Source organism: Sus scrofa, chromosome 1 (assembly GCF_054392235.1).
Source record: "Sus scrofa isolate SSC_HxYL_T2T_F1_AM1 chromosome 1, Sscrofa_HxYL_maternal_Yorkshire_Landrace_v2.0, whole genome shotgun sequence".
Taxonomy (NCBI): domain Eukaryota; kingdom Metazoa; phylum Chordata; class Mammalia; order Artiodactyla; family Suidae; genus Sus; species Sus scrofa.
The window spans coordinates 240,231,972-240,254,385 of NC_139383.1; the positions used below are offsets into that span (position 1 = coordinate 240,231,972).

A 22,414-nucleotide genomic window follows, 5' to 3' on the forward strand; every position below is an offset into this window, starting at 1 on the left:
AAAAAAAAGAATGAGAGGAAAGGAGTTGATAGGAATGGAGTTTTTATTCTAAAAATTAGTGTTTTAAATTTTGTTTCTTTCTTCATTCCTCCCTTCCTTTCTTTTTCTTTCCTTCCTTCCTTCTTTCCTCCCTCCCTCTCTCTCTCTCTTTCTTTCTTGCTTTCTTTCTTGTAATGCCTGCAGCATACAGAAGCTCCCAGGTCAGGGATCAGGCCCACTCCACTACAGTGACCTAAGCCACAGTAGTGATAATGTCAGATCCTTAACCCCTTGTGCCACAAAAGAACCCCCAAATTTATTTATTTATTTTTTTATTTATTCTATTTTATTGTCTTTTTGCCTTTTCTAGGGCCGCTCCCATGGCATATGGAGGTTTCCAGGCTAGGGGTCTAATCGGAGCTACAGCTGCTGGCCTACGCCAGAGCCACAGCAACACAGGATTTAAGCTGCGTCTGCAACCTACACCACAGCTCACGGCAACGCCGGATCCTCAACCCACTGAGCAAGGCCAGGGATGGAACCTGCAACCTCAGGGTTCCTAGTCGGATTCGTTAACCACTGTGCCAAGATGGGAACTCCAAGAACTCCAAAATTTAGTTTCATATTTTTAATTAAACTTTTCTCTGAGTGCTGAAGTTATAAATTACTATCCCTATCATTACCAGTAGTTGAATCAGTCAAAAGAAGGGTATAAATTAATTTCAGCAGAACTGAATTTTGGCTGCTTCTGTTAATTTCCTACTTTTCTATTTTTCTTTGCAGAATTAAACAATTTCTGCACTAGGATGAGTACGACAGATGTTGCTGGAAAGGAGAAGCTGTATGACTTGGTATCAGAGTGGAAAACTCTGTCAAAGCCACTGAAGACTTGTCTGATCTGGAGCTTGCACAGAAGAGCCTATGATTATATGAATGGAAGGTCACAATGCCCCTAAAGATTTTGTCACAGAAGAGTTCCCCCATCAGCCTGTGGATGAGACCTGAAATGTTTCCACCATTGATTCCAATTTCAGAATAAAATGCCATCCTTCTCATGGCAAATCTTCAAAGTTCCCCATTGAACATACACTTCCTCTTTTCTGAGATAACCTGGGGTTTCCAGATAAAACTTAGGATGCCCAGTTAAATCTGAAATTCAAATAAGTAGCATAAATATGTCCCAAATATTACATACTCATGCTGAAAAGATTTCTACACTGTCAGAAAATCAGATTTAACTGTATATGTATTTACTAAGCCTGACACCCCTCTGCTAACCAAGTAGAAATTCTGTTTGTGGCAGCAATATGCCCATCAACAGATATTAGACCATGACTGCTCTAAATCAATCATAATACAGTCCCTCATTTCCCCAGAATTTCTTGCAGCTGTGAGGGTCCTGGCCATTGAGACATTAAGGGAAGTCTATGCATATGTGTGGGGTGTGGCTTGAAAAGGTGTTTTTTTTTTTCCCCTGGAAAAATGATATGACTAGTAGTGCCTTCTTTGCTCTGCCCCTCCTTCTTCCCTAGAGTGTGGATATGGTGCTGGGTGCAGCAGCCCCCTCCTGATTATGAGGACAAGAAAAGACACCTGCAGAGACGGTGCTAATGTTGTTAAGTCCCCAAGCCAATGCCACCGCTGCTACCTCCAGAGGTCTTGTTTGTTGGGAAGATAAACCATTAATTGCATAAACCGCATGGGTTTTCTGTGACTTACAGCTAAAAAATTCCTCTTAAAATATGCAAAAATATGAAACTAAATTTGGGAATTCTCTCGTGGTGCAGCAGTTAAAGATCTGGCATTGTTACTACAATGGCTAAGGTCACTGCTATGGTACGGATTCAGTCTCTGTCCTGGGAACTTTCACATGTCATGGGTATAGCCAAAAAGAAGAAGGGCAAAAGCCCTGGAGAGGAAACTTTATTATTCATATATTGATGTCATTTATTGGTATCATGTCCATTGAAAAAGAGACAAAAAGAGGTTTGGACCTTGGGTTCAAATTGCAGGCACTTGCCCAGAGAAGGTGTGGAGGAGAACCTCCTTCACAGAGCCGCAGCCTCTCAGAAACATCCATCTGTGGAATTCTTGGATGATCTGACTGGAGCTGAAACTCCTGAGGAAGTCCCACAGACCCCTGCCTATGGTGAGTGGAATAATGCCCTGGCCCCAAAGATGCTCACATCCTAACCCCTGGAACCTCTTCATATATCATATTACATGGCCAAGGGGACTAAAGGTAGCAACTAGAATTAAGACTGCTAATCAGAAGTTCCCATCATGGCTCAGCGGTAACAAACCTGACTAGTACGCATGAGAACGAGGGTTTGATCTCCGGCCACACTCAGTGGATTAAGATCCGGCGTTGCTGTGGCTGTGCTGTAGGCCAGCAGCTGCAACTCCAATTTGACCCCTAGCCTGGGAACATCCATATGCAACAGGTGCGGCCCTAAAAAGATTAAAAAAAAAAAAAAAAGATTACTAATCAGCTAACTTTAGGATTACCCTGGATCAGTCATTTGGGCCCAATGATATCACAGAGTCCTTAAAAGTAGAGGATGGAAGCAGAAGACGGAGACAGAGAGTTACAAAGCGACACAAAGATAGAAGCAGAGGGAAAGAGTGGTTTGATGTGGGAAGGACTCAAGGGACCACTTCTGGCTTTGAAGACGGATGAAGAGGTCACAAGTCAAGGAATGTGGGTGCCTCTAGAAGCTGGAAAAATTAAGGAAACAATTCTTTCCTCAAGCCTTCAGAAAGGAATAAGTCCTGCCAACAGCCTGATTTTTAGAACAGTCGTACCCATTTTAGACTTCTGACCCAGAGAACTATAAATATAACAAATTTGTGCCATTATACTCATGGTAAATATAAAGTAACTTTTAATTAATTTTTTCCTTTTTTGGCTGTGCCCATGACATGCAGAAACTCCTGGGCTGGGGATCAAACCCGCGTCACGGCAGTGACAATGCTGGATCCTCAACCTGTTGAGGCACCAGGGAGCTCTTCCTCCAGAAGCCTCTGTTCTAGAGATCCCAGCTAGAAGCTGGCAAAGGGAAAGGTACAGAGTAATTGCAGCTTCTTCCTGACTGCTTCCGAAAAGCAGGATGACTAAACTATAAGGTGAAGGACTTCACACCCATTCATTCAAGTGTTGTCTGGGGTTACTGCTACCCTCTGGGGCAGAGATAAGAAGTTGTGACAGAGGAGTTCCCACCGTGGCTCAGCAGTAATGAACCCAACTAGTATCCATGAGGACTCAGGTTCCATCCCTGACCTCACTCAGTGGGTTAAGAATCCAGTGTTGCCATGAGCTGTGATATAGATCTTAGATGTGGCTCAGATCCGTCATTGCTGTAGCTGTGGTGTAGGCCAGCTGCTAAAGTTCCAATTCGACCCCTAACCTGGGAACCTCCCTGTGCTGCATGGGTATGGCCCTAAAAAGCCAAAGAAAAGAGAGAGAAGAAGTGATAGAAATCATACAGCCCACAGTACTTAAATATATACTCTCTGGTCCTTTCCAGAAAAGTCTGCCAAGATTTGCTGCACAATAGGGAGAGAGAGAGAATGAATTAGGCACTGGGTAAAAGATGACCCAATCCACAGCAGGCACAACTCTGGATCCCTAACCCACTGTACCACCAGGGAATTCGAAGAAACAGTTTTCAAAGAAGAATGAAATGACATTTGTGTATGTTGAAAAGGTTCAGTAGAAAGAATAAAAATTGATGTTGCAGAAGAGAAAATTGCTGGGTGGTGTTCTAAATATGACAGAAGGTGGGGATTAAGTGCATAAGTAAAAGAGTTGGCCTTGCTAGGATTACATACATAGAGGTTTTTCATTATTATTCTATGAAAAGACGTGCAACCTCACACATGAGAGAAATGCAAAAATTAAATCTTTTTTTTTTTTTAACCTGTCAGAATTGGCAAAGGCAAAAGCATTGACACTTCGTTCTGTTGATGAATATGTGGGGAAATAGGCAGTCAGTCACGTGTTGTTTGTGAGCGTTTGGATTTTTTATTTTATTTACCTTTTTTTTTTTTTTTTTTTTTTTTTGCTTCTTAGGGCCGAAGCCGTGGCATATGGAAGTTCCCAGGCCAGGGGTCAAGTTGGAGCTACGGCTGCTGGTCTACACCAGAGCCACAGCCACACGGATCCAAGCCGAGTCTGCAACCCACACCACAGCTCACAGCAATGCCAGATTCTTAACCCACTGAGTGAGGCCAGGGATCAAACCTGTATCCTCATGGATGCTAGTCGAATTTGTTTCCACTGTGCAACAACAGGAACTCCCGGGTGAGTTTAAATTGGCACATTTTCTCTATGGGAAGCATAACATCACAGAGCCTAAAGCCTGGACCTTAAGGGAATCATCCACTTAGGAAACTTATCCTGTGACACTGACCTTAGGCTCACCCTTTAGGAAGGAGCTGGGGTCATTAGCAGTTCCCATCACTGGTCAAACATGAAGCTGGGATCTCTAGATCCCAGGGGGTCTGAGAAGACCAGAACCCTCTTCTGAGTGCAGCAAAGACAAGTTTTGAAGACCTGATGGGATCCTCTTCCCAGCGACGGTGTCCAGGGAAGCTTGCCCTTCTGGCAGAGATGGCTGCTGTATCTTCAGCTCTGTGCAGTCTTCTTAGAGTTTAAATTCTTAGATTTTTTACCTGGGTTTCAGGAACTCATTTCCTTTGCTCTTCTCTGATGTTATCTTCTGCCAGTTACCTTCACCCTTGAAAGAAAGTACACAGAGGGCAATATCCATCAATTTCTCCTACATACAGTTTAACCAAGAAATACCACTTCCAGCAATCTTACTCCACACACATATTTCATATATGTATAAGAATATTCACTGCAGCATTTGTTTTAATAGCAAAAAAATTGGAAAAAAATGCTCATTAGGAATCTATTAAACATCCTAGTGCAGCCCCTGTGCTGTGTAGACATTGAAAAAAACAATGCTTTATATAAACAGATGTGGAGTGATTTCTAAAATATGTTAAGTGGAAAAAAAGCAAGGTAAAGAGCAGGTATACTAGACAGGTATTGCTAAATTGCCCTCTGTGTTGTTCAAGGGCGAAGGTGATTGGTGAAACAACCTATCATCAGAGGCAGGCAGATGATACACATTTAATAAAAGGTCCAGAGCATCTCTGGAAATATACCAGAAAAAAAAAATCCCTCACAACAGTGAGTTACCTCTAAAGGAAAAGTGGAGGAGTAAAGGCAATACCCCTTTACATATTATATATTGTGTATCTACATATGAATGACATTCAGAAGAAGACAGTGAAAACAATAAAACATTTTTGAAAGGAAAAACAATTAGGGGAGCACATATAAGTTCTTAAGTAAGAGAGAGACATAACAGGATTAAAACTGTATTTTAAGATTAATCAGAAAAGAATTGTTATACACTGAGTGAATTGAAAGATAGAAGAGGGAGTTCCATTGTGGCTCAGCGGTAAAGAACCCGACTAGTATCCATGAGGACTGCAGGTCAGATCCCTGGCTTTGCTCAGTGGGTTAAGGATCTGGCATTGCTGTGGCTGTGGTGTAGGCCGATGGCTACAGCTCTGATTTTGACCCCTAGCCTGGGAAGTCCATATGTCGCACCTGCGGTCCTTAAAAAAAAAAAGATAGAAGTATTACAGTGGACATCATCAAACTAATGAAGTATTCCATGCTAGAGGTATTAATAGACTAAAGTGGAAACAAAGGGTGGATAAGATGCCAGATCATTTGGCAGAAGTTTCAGAGAGAACTGTTTCAGCTTAATATGAAGAAAAAAGTCTAAATATCAGAGCTGCTGATGGTGGAATAGAGAGAAGTGTCCATGATGGATGGTCTTCATATAAATGCTAGCTAACTATATGATAAAAATGTTGTAAGCATAAATCAGGTATTCAACAATGAGTAGGTCAGACTAGATTGTATCTCAGATCTCTGCCAACCTGGAAATCTTGTGACTTTATGAAGAATCCAAGGGATATGAAAAACTCAGGGACAGAGGAGTGGAAAAATCAGATGACTGACAGCAAAGTTTTGAGGAAGACAGGAAATTTATCAACTTCACAGAATGAGGGTAGCAAACAAGGATTCGCATTCAAGGATTAGGTAGTGTGTATGTCACTGAGAAATTGTAAAAGCTATTGGATTTGAAAGATGAAATTATATGAAGACTTCATTGAGTTCAGTTATTGCAGATTTTCAAGAGTAGTTTTAATAGTCTGCAGGTGGACGTTTCAAGAATGAGGTTTTTTGTTTTGTTTTGTTTTGTTTTTAAGGTTTAAGTGGACACAGTAGGAAAAAAAGAGTTTGGAAATGGAATGCTTAAAAAGGAGAATGGCAAAGATGTCAATTATGCCTACCGTATGCTATTTCTCAATGGCCCCACAGCTAACTGATGTTTTGTTTTGTTTTTTTGTGTTTTGTGGTTTTTTTTTTCTTTTTTGGCTGTGCCCCTGGCATGCAGAAGTTCCCAGGCCAAGGACTAAACACTCACCTGACTCAAGGCACTGTGGTGACAATGCCAGATCCTTAACCTGCTGCACCATAGAACTCTTGCTTTGCTAATATTTTTCAGTCAATTTTCTGTATGTGATTTAAGTTTATGTTACTATTACAATTTCTGTTTCAGTTTCAAGAATATTTCTTCCCTCTCTAATCTGCAGTTAATTCCAGCTAGTATATTTTTTTAAATCTCAGAGATTATGTATTTGATCCCTACGAGCCTTATTTTAAGTCATTTATGTTTCTGTTTAACATGCTCACTCATTCTTCTACCTTCTTGAACATGCGGAACACAGTTATTACTGTTTTTAACGTTCTTCTATCATCATTTAATAAGAGCTTTTGAGGAGTTCTCGCTGTGGCGCAGTGGGAAACAGGGCTTGGGTCACTGCAGAGGTGAGGGTTGGGTCCCTGGCACTGCCCAGTGGGTTAAAGGACTTGGTGTTTCAGCAGATGTGGCTCAGATTCAGTTCTTGGCCTGGGAACTTCCATGTCCTGTAGGCCAAAAACAAACAAACAAACAAACAAACAAAAAACTATTGATTGATTTTCCTCCATCTTTATTATGGGTTATATTTAAGATTTTGCATTCAGATTAGGTGTTGCTGTGGCTATAGTGTAGGCTGGCAGCTACAGCTCCAATTCGACCCTTTGCCTGGGGACTTCTATATGCTACGGGTGCAGCCCTAACAAAAATCCAAAAAACAAAAGACTTGGCATACCTAGTAAATCTTGGTTAGATGTCAGACATTGTGACTGTTGCCTTTTTGGAGGCTGGTTATATTTTTATCCCTATACGTATTTTCGACATTTTCCTGGGAGACAGATAATCTCCTTGGAAATTGTTTGATACCTTTGAAGTTTTATTTTAACCTATTCTATTCAGGATGAGAACAACTTTTACTCTATGGATAACTTTGCCCCATTATTGTGCTTTACCTGATGTCTCCTGAATTATGAAGATTTCCACTCTGGCTGGTAAGAATAGGCATTGCTCTTTGTGATCTCTGGGGAATGCTCCATCTCTTTCCAGGAAATTCTTTGCTGGCCTCAGGCAGTTTCCTCATAAACATGCATTTGCAGCTGAACACTGAACAGGACCCTCTGCAGACCATGTTATTTTTTCCTTTGTAGTATTTTTCACTGTAGAGTCTAGCTACCATGGCCTCCTTGGCCTCCTGGCTCTGTTTCTTTTCTTTTCTTTCTTTTTAGGGCCATCCCCATGGCATATGGAGGTTCCCAGGCTAGGGACAGAATCAGAGCTGCAGCTGCCAGCCTATGCCACAGCCACAGCAACGCCAGATCCGAGCCGTGTCTGCTACCTACACCACAGCTCATGGCAACACTGGATCTTTAATCCACTGAGCAAAGCCAGGGATCAAACTCTCATCCTCATGGATACTAGCTGGATTCGTTTCTGCTGTGCTACGACGGGAACTCATGTGGCTCTGTTTCTATACTTGGAAGATTGCAGAGCTCTGCCTGAGTCACTAGTCCCCGAGCTGTGGCCTAGAAACATTCTCCAGGGCAATCACAGGGCTCACCTGATTTGTTTCCTGTTTGGTGGTGGTGGTGGTGGTTGGGGGTGGGGTGGGGGTGGGAGTCAGGAGGAGTATCACTAGCCTGTGTTGCATGATGTACAATTTCTGAAAACCATTATTTCAAAATAATTTTCATCTATTTTGTATGATTTCTTATTTGTTTCAAATGGGAAGTATTAAAATATAAAATTCAACTGAATAAATTTTAATTTTAAATATATAAAATTTTATTTATATATATATATATATATATATATATATATATATTTATATATATATAAAATTGCGTTTTAGGGCTGCATCCAAGGCATAGGGAAGTTCCCAGGCCGGGGTCAAATTGGAGCTGTAGCCACACAGGATCCAAGCTGCAACTGCAACCTACACTACAGCTCAAGGCAACGCTGGATACTTAACCCACTGAACAAGGCCAAGGAGAGAACCCACATCCTTATAGATACCAGTCAGGTTTGTTATTGCTGAGCTACAATGGGAACTCCCAAATTTTAAAATATTTTATTGGCTTTATTCAATGATCCATAAATCATTGCAGATAAGAAGGAGCTCTAAGGAGCTGCACAAAATGAAAGATTTTTATAGGTGGAAGGGAGCAGGAACAAGGAAATCATACTAGGTAAAAAAGTAGATCGGTTATTACAAGTTTACCTTTAGGGGATGGCAGGGGTCAATCAGGTAGATTACCTAACTAATGCTAACCAGTTGATTCTTGTTTGACTCTTTCTGGGAGAACTGAAATCGTAATTAAGTCCTGGACTGCTAATGGGAGTTTAAGTGAATTCTTTTGGACCTGTTGTCTTGTTTTTAACAGAAGATAAATCCAACCCGTTTCTACTGCTTGACTAGAAATGGAAGTCTATCAAGACCTTTATTTTATTTTATTTTATTTTATTTTATTTTATTTTATTTTATTTTGTCTGTACCCATAGCATGCAGAAATTCCCAGGCCAGGGATCAAACCCATCAAACCTGAGCCACAGCAGTGACAACACTGGATCTTTAACCCACTGAGCCACCCCCTTTATTTTACTTTTTAAATGTTTTTAGTTGTTTTGGTTTGTTTTGTTTTGTTTGTTTTTGTTTTTGTTTTTTTCTTTTTGCCTTTTCTAGGGCCACACCTGCAGCACATGGAGGTTCCCAAGCTAGGGGTCTAATCGGAGCTGTAGCCACCGGCCTCCGCCAGAGCCACAGCAACGTGGGATCCAAGCCGCGTCTTCAACCTACACCACAGCTCATGGCAACGCCAGATCCGCAACCCACTGAGCAAGGCCAGGGATCAAACCTGCAACCTCATGGTTCCTAGTCAGATTCGTTAACCACTGCGCCACGATGGGAACTCCTAAATGTTTTTAATTTTGAAAAAATTTTTGGCTGCATCCACTACATATGGAAATTCCTAGGCCCAGGGATTGAATCTGAGCTGCAGCTGCTACCCGTACCGCAGGTGTGGCAACCCTGAATCCTGCACAGGGCCAGGCCAGGAATTGAACTTGCACTGCCACAGACAATGCCAGATCCTTGACCTGCTGTGCCACAGCATGAACTCTGCCGTCCCTTTATTTTGGATAAAGCTAGCTAAGAGTAGTAGAGTTTCCAAGCTAATTATATTTACTCCTAACATACAGTGTACATAAAACTAGAGCTGATTTTCCTCATATTCCTCAACGATTTTGTTTATACATTTGCTTTTGGATACTACCAGCAGAGGGCACCTCAGCCACATTTCAACCACTTGCAAGTTAATTAAATAATTTTGTATCTGAAATGTTCTTGTTCATTTAGGAAGAGAATTCTAGTGCTCAGCTTAAAATGACTTCGGTCTCCTTTAACGTCAGCCCACTCTCCCTGGGACCCAGGACACAGTATTAATTTGTTTTTCCTCTACTGCCTCCAACTCTTTCCCCTTCATTGACTATGCTAGTGCCTCACGATTGTAAAAATTCCTCACACCTTCTCCTAGGTACCCTCGTTCTCAAAAGAGTGCATTTAGTGTTGTCCCTGCCTAGGTGGCTCCTAGATAGGAAACCCTGAAGTTCAGGCATTTTTCCAGGAGCCCGGAGATCCTGTGGTCCTTGACAATTCCTCATCATTGCACACTCAATATATCTAGATCCTGCCCAACAAATGCTCTCTCCTTTCAGCTTATACTTTCTGATCTTCTTAGACATTTTAAAAAGATCAGTTTTATTGAGGTATAGTGTATATATGAAGAGGAACAGAATATACCACCCTAAAATATGCATCTTTGGCATAAAGATTATCTTGAGCTGGTTCTTTTGGAGAAAAAAATAACAGACACAGATGAAGCTCTGAAAACCGAGTAGAAGTGACCCTTTTGTATGGGATTTATACTAATAAGGGAAATCTCCATTTGTAAGGGTGTCTTTTTCAGTGCCAGGAAGAGGAGGATGACTAAAACTTTAGAAAATCTAGAAACTACTGTTTCTTAAAAATAACCAGCTTAACCCATGGATCAGTGGGTTAAGAATCTAACTACATTAGCCCAGGTCACTGCAGAGGTGCAGGTTTGATCCCTAGCCCAGTGCATCGGGTTAAAGGATCCAGGGTTGCAACAGCTGTGGCTTGGATTCAGTCCCTGGCCTGGGAACTTCCATAAGCTGTGAGTGCAGCCATAAAATTAAAAACAAAACAAAACCAGCTTTAAATAATCAATATGCCTAAGAGGCCTATTTGGGGGTGGTATATTTTGTTTTCCTTCAGTCTTGTCTTTGAAACTTTAAAGAAGTTTCACAATTCAGAGGATAAATTAATAGATTGCTCCACATTTTATTGGACCAGTCTGTCTTGAGAATAAGTCAACTGAGTTAAACAGCTATGTCTCATTTTAGGAGATGGGTGATACAGGTTGGGTTTCAAAGTTAGGCTTATATTGCATAAATTAGGGATTCAATAAGAGAGATTTCTGGAGTTCTTATCGTGGCGCAGGAGAAACAAATCTGACTAGGAACCATGAGGTTGCAGGTTTTATACCTGGCCTCGCTCAGTGGCTTAAGGATCTGGAGTTGCCATGAGCTGCGGTATAGGTCACAGATGTGGCTTGGATCTGGCATTGCTGTGGCGTAGAGTGGAGGCTGCAGCTCCGATTCGACCCCTAGCCTGGGAACTTCCATATGCTACCGGTACAGCTCTAAAAAAAAAAAAGACAAAAAAAAAAAAAAAAGAGAGAGAGAGAGAGAGAGAGATTTCTATGGAAACAAAAGCAAAACAAAAGTTAGTGGCTAGAGCAAATTATAAACCCAGCGTCTTGAGTCCTGAAAGTAGCCAGTTGAGATTGTTATAGATTTTTAGATGTCAAGGTCAAAGCATATTTTGCAATTTGAATGTCTCTGATGATGTCATTGGGTGTTTAGGTAAACTTTCTGAGTAGCTCAGTCAGCCAATAGGCACAAAGATTGCCTAAACATGAGACATTGTAGCTATCTCTCTTAAGTTTATATCAAGTTGTTCACATTCACTTTCCAGGGTTTCCGGGAAAAGGGCAGTTTCAGTCTTATTGACTCCAAATCAAAAGTGTGGAAGGAAATTGGAAACATTAGTTTGGAGATCTGTAACCATGTATTTGAGAAACTTAGAAGTTTTCAAGATCCAGTAGCAAAAACTTAAAATATAATTAACAGAAATGAAATCTAGTATCCAATTGGCACAACTATAAATCAATTGCAATTTAAAAAAAAAAAATTTGTTTTTGCTTTTTAGGGCCACACCCAAGGAAAATGGAGGTTCCCAGGATAGGGGTTGAATTGGAGCTATAGCTGCCAGCTTACACCACAGCCACAGCAACGCAGGATTCGAGGAGCATCTGCAACCTACACCACAGCTCATGGCAACACCAAATCCTTAAGGCACTGATCGAGGCCAGGGATCAAACCTGCAACCTCATGGTTCCTAGTTGGATTTGTTTCTGCTGTGCCACAATGGGAACTCCTAAAAAAAATTTTAAAGACTCTAATCTCCAAAAAGATGTGCTACTAAAATGATTTTCCTTCTAAAATCTCCCCTATTAGATAGTCAAATTAAGACAGCAAAATTAAGACTAATTTGTTGGGAGTTCCTGTTGTGGTGAAGTGGACACGAATCCAACTAGTATCCAGGAGGATGCAGGTTTCATCCCCAGCCTCTCTCAGTGGGTTAAGGATCCATTGTTGCCATGAGCTGTGGTGTAGGTTGCAGGCGCAGCTTGGATCTGCATTGGCTGTGGCTGTGGTGTAGGCTGGCAGCTGTAGCTCCGATTTGACCCCAAGCTTGGGAACTTCCAATTGCCATGGGTGTGGCCTTAAAAAAGGAAAAGACTAATTTGTTCACCAAATAAAACTAGTTTCAACAAACTTGGCCTCCTTGTTTACATAAATGTAGCAAGAATAGCAGTTGACCGTATAGGCTATTTTAAATCTCTTTTGCTGGAACTTTTCATAAGGAATCTCAGACTGGGCTTTTAAAAGACTCTTAAGGCTAGAAAGTCATGCTAAGGACTTAACATCTGACTTTGCAGGCAATAACTATAGATTTGGGCGAATTCCCCTCTTCTAGAAGTTTCCAAAATATACTGAGGTTTCTGTAACTGACAGGAAGTGACCTTGCTTACTCACCTGTTTAGGCTGTCAGAAACCCTGTAAGCAAGGCACCAGGCTCTTCTTCCACGGAACTTTATTATTTCCACAATGTCAACTCTACTTCTTTAAAGCTGTTTGGTATATCTGATTCTATGCATACTCAAAAATGACATTCCAGACAAAGCTTTGATAATATAATGAATGTTTCCAGTTGTGTCTGTCACAAGGAGAAGAGATTCTTTGTGAACTTATGCAAATAACTTATACTGCCATAGAAAGTAAAAATACTCATGGAGAGTTTTCCTGAATTCTGGAGGAATCAGGTAGGGAAAGAAAGATAAATGTTTCGTCTTTGTTCACAAAAGCGTATTTTGCCAAACTGCTGGTAGCTTAAGAGAAAAGAAAAAAATATTTTCTTAAATCTGGAAAAACAGGAGTTCTTGCTGTGGCGCAACAGGATTGGCTGCATCTCTGCAGTGCTGGGCTCTAACCCTGGTCTGGTTCAGTGGGTTAAGGATCTGGTATTGCCACAACTGCAACATAGGCTGAAAATAAGTCACAACTCTGGCTCAGATCTGATCCCTGGCCCAGGAACTCCATATGCTATGGAGCAGCCAAAAAAGGAAGAAAAAAAAAATCTAGAAAAAGAAAATATTTTCAAAAATCAGTGATGATTCAAACCAAAATTCATAAAAATTATAATCATCCTTATCAGTTCATTCAGCCCTCATGTTATTAATTCTTCTGCTGCTTGAATACAGTTTTTCCATTAGTTTTGGAAATTGTTACCCAGTTCTATTTTATAATCTCAAAGTTGTCAAAAACTTTGCCAAGGTCCTTTCCATGAGTGTCCTTGAAGACAAAGCATTTCTGCAAAAGGCATCAAAACAAAATAATAACTATCAATGATGAAAGACTTAAAAACAGCCATGGTTAGGAGTTCCTCTCATGGCTCAGCAGTAATGAACCTGGGGATTAAGATGGTGGAAAAAAGGACTGGAACTCAACTTCATTCCTAAAAACAACAAAATTACAACCAAATGCTGAGCAATCTTCCACCAAATGGGCTGGAAATTTTCAAAAAGATATCCTACTCTGGAAGACAAACAGGAGGCCACATCAAGAGTTAGGAGAGGTGATTACATGATATAAGCAACTCCGTACCTCCCAGGTGGGAAGCCCCACAAACTGGAAAGTAACTGTATCACAGAGACTCACCTACAAGAGAGAGAGTTCTGAGCCCCAGGTCAAGTCCCCATGCGTGGGGATCTGGCATTGGGAGAAAGAGCCCCAGAGCATCTGGTATTGAAGGCCAGTGGGGCTCGTGTGCAGGAGCTCCGTGGGAATGGGGGAAAAGGAGACCTGATTCTTAAAGGCGCACACAGACTTTCACATGACTGGGGCCCAGGGCAAAGCAAAGTCTCCATAGGAATCTGGGTCAGACCTGACTGCAGTTCTTAGAGGACATCCTGGGAAAAGAGGGGGTGAATGTGGCTTGTTCTGGAGGGAGGGCACTGGAAGAAAAGCTCTTGGGAATATTCAGCAGCATGCATTTCTCCGGAGATGGCCTTGTTGAGAAAATCTAGCCCCACCCATTAGCTCTGAGAAGCCCCAGGCCAAACAACAATCCAGGTGGGATCACAGCCCTGCCCCTCAGTAAACAGGCTGCATAAAGACCCCCCACCACACAGCCACCTCTGATCTCACCCAGAGACAAAGCCCCACCCATCAGAGGGATAGGAATCAGCTCCACCTACCAGGGGGCAGGCATCAGTCCCCCCCATCAGGAAGCCTACAGCAAGCCCCCATACCAACTTCAGCCACAAGGGGGGCAGAAACCAGAAGTAAGAGAGGCTACAACTCTATTATATGTAAAAAGGTCACCACACCAAAAACCTATAAAAATGAAAAGACAGAGAACTATATTTCAGATGAGGAATAAAGAAAAAACCCCAGAAAAACAGCTAAGTGATCAGGAGATTCTCAGCCTCCAGAAAAAGACTTTAGACTCTTGATGCTGAAGAGGATGTAAGACATTGGAAATAAACTGGAGGCAAAGATGGATAATTTATCGGAAATACTGAGCAAAGAAACACAAAATATAAAACATAACCAAGAAGATACAAAATACAATAACTGAAATTAAAAAAAAGTTAGAAGCAGCCAATAGCAGAATACAGGAGGCAGAAGAACGAGTAAGTGAGGTGGAGGACAGACTAGTGGAAATCACTGATGTGGAACAGAAGAGAAAAAAGATAGAAAACAAATGAAGTGAGTCTCAGAGAACTCTGGGACAATGGCGAATGAATCAGCATCTGTATTATAGGGGTGCCAGAAGGAGGAGAGAGAGAAAAGGATGGAAAAATTATTCGAAGAGATAATAGCTGAAAACGTCCCTAACTTGGGAAAGGAACCGCTCACTCAAATCCAGGTAGTACAAACAGTACCACATGAAATAAACCCAAGGAGAAATACACCAAGACACATATTAATCAAACTGACCAAAATTAAAGACAAAGAGAAAATCTTGAAAGCAGATAGGGAAAAGAAACAAATAACATACCAGGGAACCCTGATAAGGTTTTTGGCAGTTTTTTCACCAGAAACTCTGCAGGCCAGAAGGGAGTGGCATGATATACTTAACGTGATGGAAGGAAAAAAACCTCCAACCAAGATTACTTTACCCAGCAAGGCTCTCATTCAGATTTGAAGGAGAAATCAAAAGCTTCACCGATAAGCAAAAGCTGAGTGAATTCAGCAACACTAAACCAGCCTGACAACAAATACTAAAGGAACTTCTCTAGGCAGAAAAGAAAAGGCTGCAACCAGACATAAAAATACCACAATGACAAGGCTCACCAGTAAAGGTATATATACAGTAAAGATATGAAATTATCCATGCACAATTATGCCACCAAAATCAGAAATTGTGAAAAGAGGTGGGTACAAATGCAGGACACTGGAGATGAACTTGCAATTAAGAGACCAACAACTGAAAACAATCTCACATACATATAGACACATATCAAAACTTCAGAATAGGAGTTCCCGTCGTGGCGCAGTGGTTAACGAATCCGACTAGGAACCATGAGCTTGCGGGTTCAATCCCTGCCCTTGCTCAGTGGGTTAACGATGCGGCATTGCCGTGAGCTGTAGTGTAGGTTGCAGACGCAGCTCAGATCCCGCGTTGCTGTGGCTCTGGTGTAGGCCGGTGGCTACAGCTCCGATTGGACCCCCTAGCCTGGGAATCTCCATATGCCGCGGGAGCGGCCCAAGACCAAGAAATAGCAAAAAGACCAAAAAAAAAAAAAAAACTTCAGAATAACTGAAAACCAAAAATCTACAATTGATACACAAACAAAGAAAAATCAATTCAAATACAACACTAAAGATAGTCCTCAAACCATGAGGAGAGAACAAGAGAAGAGGGAAGGAAAAAGAGCAACAAAAACAAATCAAAAGCAATTAATAAAATGGCAATAAGAACGTACATATCAATAATTACCTTAAATGTGAATGGAGTAAACGCCCCAACCAAAAGACACAGACTGGCTGAATGGATACAAAAACAAGACCCATATATATGCTGTCTCCAAGGGACGCACTTGACTTCTAGAGACACATACAAATTCAAAGTGAGAGGATGGAGGAAAATATTCCATGCAAACAGGAATCAAAAGAAAGCTGGAGTAGCAATACTCATAACAGACAAAATAGATTTTTTTTTTTAATATTTTCTGGGGCCGCTCCTGTGGCATATGGAGGTTCCCAGGCTAGAGGTCAAATCAGAGCTGTAGCTGCTGGCCTATGCCAGAGCCACAGTAACACAGGATCCAAGCAGCGTTTGCAACCTACACCACAGCTCACGGCAATGCTGGAGCTTTAACCCACTAAGCAAGGCCAGGAATCGAACCCACAACCTCATGGTTCCCAGTCGGATTTGTTAACCACTGAGCCACAATGGGAACTCAAAAATAGACTTTAAAATGAAGATTATTTTAAGAGACAAGGAAGGTCACTACATAATGATCAAAGGATCAATGCAAGAAGAAAATATAACAATTTTAAATATCTATGCACCCAACATAGGATCACCACAATATATAAGGCAACTGCTAAGAACCTTAAAGGACAAATTGACAATAATGCAATCATAGTCAGGGACGTTAACAGCCCACTTACAGCAATGGACAGATCATCCAGATAGAAAATCAATGAGGAAACACAGGGCCTGAATGAAGCATGAGACCAGATGGACTTAATAGATATTTATAGGACATTCCATCCAAAAGCAACAGAATAGGAGTTCCCGTCATGGCTCAGTGGTTAACGAATATGACTAGGAACCAAGAGGTTGCAGGTTCAATCCCTGGCCTTGCTCAATGGGTTAAGGGTCTGGCATTGCCATGAGCTGTGGTGCAGATTGCAGATGCGGCTCGGATACCATGTTGCTATGGCTGTGGCGTATGCTGGTGGCTACAGCTCCGATTCGACCCCTAGCCTGGGAACCTCCATATGCCATGAGAGCAGTCCAAGAAATGGCCAGAAAATAAAAAATAAAAAATAAAAATAAAAAAATCAACAGAATACACATTCTTCTCAAGTGTACATGGAACATTCTCTAAGATTGATCACATTCTTGGCTACAAATCAAGCCTTGGTAACTTTGATATAATTTTCTTAATCAATCACCTTTTCTGACCACAATGCTATATGATGGGAAATCAACAACAAGAAAAAAACTGCAAAAAACACAAACATGTGGAGACTCAACAACATGCTACTAAACATCCAATGGATCACTGAAGAAATCAAAGAGGAAATCAAACAATACCTAGAAGCAAATGACAACAAAGATACAACACTCCAAAAACTATGTGATACCACAAAAGCCGTTCTAAGAGGAAAGTTTATAGCAATACAAGCCCACCTCAGGAAACAAAAAAAAACTCAAATAAACAAGCTAACTTTACATCTAAAGCAGCTTGAGAGAGAAGAACAGACAAGACCTAAAGTTAGAAGAAGGAAAGAAATCATAAACATCAGAGCAGAAATCAATGAAATAGAAATGAAGGAAACCATAAAAAAGATCAATGAAACGAAAAGCTGGTTCTTTGAAAAGATCAACAAAATTGATAAACCCTTAGCCAGACTTATCAAGCAAAAAAGAGAGAGGACTCAAATCAATAAAATTAGAAATGAAAAAGGAGAAGTAACAACGGACATCACAGAAATACAAAGGATCATAAGAGACTACTATATGCAACTATATGCCAATAAAATGGAAACCCTAGAAGAAATGGACAAATTCTTAGAAAGGTACAATCTTCCAAGACTAAACCAAGATGAAACACAAAAGATGAATGCACCAATCACAAGAACTGAAATTGAAGCTGCGATTTAAAAACTTCCAAAGTCCAGGACCAGACGGCTTCACAGGCGAATTCTATCAAACATTTAGAGAAGAGCTAACACCTATCTTTCAGAAACTATTCCAAAAAATGGCAGAGGAAGGGACATTCCCGAACTCATTCTATGAGGCCACCATCACCCTGATACCAAAACCAAAGATACCACAAAAAAAGAAAACTACAGGCCAATTTCACAGATGAACATTGACGCAATAATCCTCAACAAAATACTAGCAAACCGCATCCAACAATACATTAAAAGGATTGTACATCATGATCAAGTGGGGTTTATCCCAGGGATGCAAGGGCTCTTCAATATCCGCAAATCCATCAGTGTGATACACCACATTAACAAACTGAAGAATAAAAACCATATGATCGTCTCAATAGATGCGGAAAAAGCCTTTGACAAAATCCAACACCCATTTCTGATAAAAACCCTTCACAAAGTGGGCATAGCGGGAACCTACCTCAACATAATAAAGGCCATATGTGACAAACCCACAGCGAACATCATTCTCAATGGTGAAAACTGAAAGAATTCCCGCTGAGACTGGGAACAAGACAAGGATGTCTGCTCTTGCCACTACTCTTCAACATAGTTTTGGAAGTCGTAGCCATGGCAATCAGAGAAGAGAAATAAAAGGAATCCAAATTGGAAAGGAAGAAGTAAAACTATCACTATTTGCAGATGACATGATACTATACCTAGAGAATCCTAAAGACTCTACCAGAAAACTGTTATAGAGCTCATCCATGAATTTGGCAGTCATAGAATACAAAATGAATGCACAGAAATCAACGGCCTTTCTATATACTAACAATGAAAGAACAGAAAGAGAAATTAGGGAAGCAGTCCCCTTTGCCATCGCATCCAAAAGAATAAAATACCTAGGAGTAAACCTACTTAAAGAGACAAAAGACCTGTACTCTGAAAACTATAAGACACTGATGAAAGAAATCAAAGATGACACAAAAAAATGGAAAAATATACCATGCTTGTGAATTGGAAGAGTTAATATTATCAAAATGACTATACTACCTAAGGCAATATACCGATTCAATGCAATCTCTATCAAATTACCAAGGACATTTTTCACAGAACTCAAACAAAACACTTTAAAGTGTGTATGGAAGCACAAAAGACCCAGAATAGCCAAAGACATCCTGAAATGGAAAAACAGAGCTGGAAGAATAAGGCTCCCAGATTTCAGACTATACCTCAAAGCAACAGTCATCAAAACTGTATGATACCGGCACAAAGACAAAAATATAGATCAGTGGAACAGCATCAAATGTCCAGAATTAAACCCACGCACCTACAGTCAACCAATCTATGACAACGGAGGCAAGAATATATAATGGAGAAAAGACAGCCTGTTCAATAAGTGGTGCTGGGAAAACTGGACAGGCCACATGTAAAAGAATGAAATTAGAACACTCCTTAGAGTTCCCATTGTGGCTCAGTGGTTAATGAATCTGACCAGGAACCATCAGGTTGCAGGTTCGATCCCTGGCCTTGCTTAGTGGGTTAAACATCCAGCATTGCTGTGAGCTGTGGTGTAGGTCGTAGGCGTGGCTCAGATCTGGCATTGCTGTGGATGTGGTTTAGGCCTGTGGCTATATGTCTGATTAGACCCCTAGCCTTGGAACCTCCATATGCTTTGGGAGTGGCCCTAGAAAAGGCAAAAAGACAAAAAAAAAAAAAAAAAAAAAAAACACTCCTTAACACCATACACAAAAATAATAAACTCAAAATGGATTAAAGACCCAGATATAAGACCAGATACTATAAGACTCCTAGAGGAAAACTTAGGCCAAACACTCTCCGACATAAACCACAGCAACATCTTCTCAGATCCACCTCTTAGAGTAATGACAATAAAAGCAAAAATAAACAAATGGGACTTAATTAAATGAAAAGACAACCCACAGAATGGGAGAAAATCTTTGCAAATGAATCGACTGACAAGAGATTAATCTCCAAAATATATAAACACCTCCTGCCACTCAATAACAAAAAAACAAACAACCCCATCAAAAAATGGGCAGAAGATCTAAATAGACAATTCTACAAAGAAGACATACAGCTGGCCAAAAAATACATGAAAAGATGTTCAATGTCATTCATTGTTAGAGAAATGCAAATCAAAACTACTACGAGGTACCACCTTACACCAGCCAGAATGGCCATCATCAAAAAGTCTACAAACAATAAGTGCCGTGGAGAAAAAGGAACCCTGTTACATTGTTGGTGGGATTGTAAATTGGTCCAACCACTGTGGAAAATAGTATGGAGATTCCTCAGAAAACTAAACATAGAACTACCATGTGATCCAGCAAATCCACTCCTGGGCATCTATCCAGAGAAAACCATGACTTGAAAAGACACATGTACTCCGATGTTCATTGCAGCACTATTTGCAATAGCCAAGACATGGAAACAACCTAAATGCCCATCAACAGAGGAGTGAATAAAGAAGTGGTACATATACACAATGGAATATTACTCAGCCATTAAAAGGAATGAAATAACGGCATTTTTAGCAACATGGAAGGACCTAGAAACTATCATGCTAAGTGAAGTCAGTCAGACAATGAGACACCAACATCAAACGCTTTCACTGATATGTGGAATCTGAAAAAAGGACAGACTGAACTTCTTTGCAGAATAGATGCTGACTCATAAACTTTGAAAAACTTATGGTTTCCAAAGGAAACAGGTTGGGGGATGGGGGGATACGCTGCAAGTTTGGGATGGAAATGCTATAAAATTGGACTGTGATGATCATTGTACAGCTATAAATATAATAAATTCATTGAGTAATATTAAAAAAGAGAGAAAAAAAAAAAAAGGCAGTTGCAAACCCAACAAGTATCCTATTCATGAGGATGCGCATTCAATCTCTGGCCTTACTCAGTGTTAAGGATATGGCATTGCCTTGGGCTATGGTGTAGGCTGCAAATGTGGCTTGGATCCCATGTTGCTGTGGCTGTAGTGTAGGCTGGCAGCTACAGCTCCAATTTGACCCCTAGCTTGGGAACTTCCATATACAGTGGGTGTGGCCCTAAAAAGACAAAAAAAAAAAAAAAAAAAAGGCCATGATTAAAGATCTGACAAGAGTTCATTATAATGCAATGAGGAAATTTTCTTATTACTTCAAGATAAAGACTTCAAGATAAATAGAATTATAAGTGACAACATACATGGACATATCAGATTACATACAATTTCAAAAATATTTATATTAACAACATATACCTACACAAATTAATCTAAGAAGGTTTGTCATTATTAATCTGACAATGCTTTTCACATAATTTAACATAGCAAGGAGTCAGCACTGAGGGACAGTGTTTTGGGTTGCTGAAGAGGTGTGGGTTTGATTCCTGGCCCAGCACAGTGGGTTAAGGGATCCTGCATTACCACAGCTGTGGTGTAGGTTGCAGCTGGGGCTCAGATTCAATCTCTAGAACTTGCATATGCTGTGGATACATCAAAAAAAAAAAAAAAAACCACCCAAAACATCAAATAAGTCTAATCTCTCTTGTATAAGGAGAGAAAACAAATCTTTTGTGATTTTCCAGAGGCCCTCTGAAAAATCCCAAAGTTAGCTCAAGATCACAGGATTTCATTTAGCATTTAATTTGGGGGAGTTTGTGAAATATATCAAAAGGTTTGGAAATTTACTAAAGAGAATAGGAGATCATTCTGAAATAATATATAAATATTGATTTGACCAAAATGACCATAAAATTTCAAAGGCAAATATAGAAGCTTACATGGAGCAAAACTTAGTTTTTAATATTGAGAAGACTCAGTTTTCTTAAATAATCAAAGACCTGATTAAGACAACATAAAGCACAGGAAAATGACTTTTTTTTTTTTTTTTTGTCTTTTTGCCTTTTCTTGGGCCACTCCCACAGCATGTGGGGGTTCCCAGGATAGAGGTCGAATCGGAGCTGTAGTCGCCAGCCTACGCCAGCACCACAGCAACACGGGATCCAAGCCACGTCTGAAACCTACACCATAGCTCACAGCAACGCTGGATCCTTAACCCACTGACCAAGGCCAGGGATCAAACCCGCAACCTCGTGGTTCTTAGTCAGATTCGTTAACCACTGAGCCATGACGGGAACTCCACAGGGAATCACTTTGATAAAACATAGAATGTGTGCTTTCCAGGCAGGTTGCTTAAAAGGTAAAGAAAAATCTTTCACAATCTCTTGTCAGGAGCAGACCAACAGTCCAAAACACTTCGTCCTTTTAGCACATGAAGGAAAATCAAATTTTAGGAGTTCGTGTTGTGGCTCAGTAGGTTAAGAATCCGACTAGTATCCATGAGGATACAGATTCAATCCCTGGCCTCGCTC

General features: G+C 40.6%; 1 long non-coding RNA gene across 2 annotated transcripts in view; it reads right to left on the reverse strand.

Annotated features, from left to right (window-relative positions):
• Positions 1 to 298: 298 nt before the first annotated feature.
• Positions 299 to 22,414, reverse strand: part of LOC110255722 (uncharacterized) — a 44,921-nt gene continuing 22,805 nt past the window's right edge. The window contains exon 4 of one of the 2 annotated variants that reach the window (XR_014823039.1): positions 299 to 4,718. This is a non-coding gene — a long non-coding RNA (uncharacterized LOC110255722). The remainder of the gene's footprint in view (positions 4,719 to 22,414) is intronic. The other variant, XR_002336433.2, reaches the window with a different exon arrangement.